The sequence below is a fragment of the Electrona antarctica genome (assembly GCF_951216825.1).
Source record: "Electrona antarctica genome assembly, contig: scaffold_422, whole genome shotgun sequence".
Taxonomy (NCBI): Eukaryota; Metazoa; Chordata; class Actinopteri; order Myctophiformes; family Myctophidae; genus Electrona; species Electrona antarctica.
The window spans coordinates 87,746-89,319 of NW_027638680.1; positions in this window are offsets into that span (position 1 = coordinate 87,746).

Below are 1,574 nucleotides of genomic sequence, written 5' to 3' on the forward strand. Positions count from 1 at the left end.
ATAGCGTCTGCTCCCGTGCATCTCAGACTATAGCGCCTGCTCCCATGCATCTCAGACTATAGCGTCTGCTCCCGTGCAACTCAGACTATAGCGCCTGCTCCCATGCATCTCAGACTATAGCACCTGCTCCCGTGCATCTCAGACTATAGCGTCTGCTCCCGTGCAACTCAGACTATAGCGCCTGCTCCCGTGCATCTCAGACTATAGCGCCTGCTCCCGTGCATCTCAGACTATAGCACCTGCTCCCGTGCATCTCAGACTGTAGCGTCTGCTCCCGTGCATCTCAGACTATAGCGTCTGCTCCCGTGCATCTCAGACTATAGCGCCTGCTCCCGTGCATCTCAGACTATAGCGTCTGCTCCCGTGCAACTCAGACTATAGCGCCTGCTCCCGTGCATCTCAGACTATAGCGCCTGCTCCCGTGCATCTCAGACTATAGCGTCTGCTCCCGTGCAACTCAGACTATAGCGCCTGCTCCCGTGCATCTCAGACTATAGCGCCTGCTCCCGTGCATCTCAGACTATAGCGTCTGCTCCCGTGCAACTCAGACTATAGCGCCTGCTCCCGTGCATCTCAGACTATAGCGCCTGCTCCCGTGCATCTCAGACTATAGCGTCTGCTCCCGTGCATCTCAGACTATAGCACCTGCTCCCGTGCATCTCAGACTATAGCGCCTGCTCCCGTGCATCTCAGACTATAGCACCTGCTCCCGTGCATCTCAGACTATAGCGTCTGCTCCCGTGCATCTCAGACTATAGCGCCTGCTCCCGTGCATCTCAGACTATAGCACCTGCTCCCGTGCATCTCAGACTATAGCGCCTGCTCCCGTGCATCTCAGACTATAGCGTCTGCTCCCGTGCATCTCAGACTATAGCGCCTGCTCCCGTGCATCTCAGACTATAGCGTCTGCTCCCGTGCATCTCAGACTATAGCGTCTGCTCCCGTGCATCTCAGACTATAGCACCTGCTCCCGTGCATCTCAGACTATAGCGCCTGCTCCCGTGCATCTCAGACTATAGCGTCTGCTCCCGTGCATCTCAGACTATAGCACCTGCTCCCGTGCATCTCAGACTATAGCACCTGCTCCCGTGCATCTCAGACTATAGCACCTGCTCCCGTGCATCTCAGACTATAGCGCCTGCTCCCGTGCATCTATAGCGTCTGCTCCCGTGCACCTCAGACTATAGCACGTCCAGTTATAAAGACATGTGTTCTGACAGTGAGTAACGAGGGAGTAGGAAACAGGTGTCTCATACAGTACTGACTCCACTGTGAGGTCCATACAGCAGTACTGACTCCACTGTGAGGGTCTATACAGTACTGACTCCACTGTGAGGTCCATACAGCAGTACTGACTCCACTGTGAGGGTCCATACAGCAGTACTGACTCCACTGTGAGGTCCATACAGCAGTACTGACTCCACTGTGAGGGTCTATACAGTACTGACTCCACTGTGAGGGTCTATACAGCAGTACTGACTCCACTGTGAGGTCCATACAGCAGTACTGACTCCACTGTGAGGGTCCATACAGCAGTACTGACTCCACTGTGAGGGTCCATACAGCAGTACTGA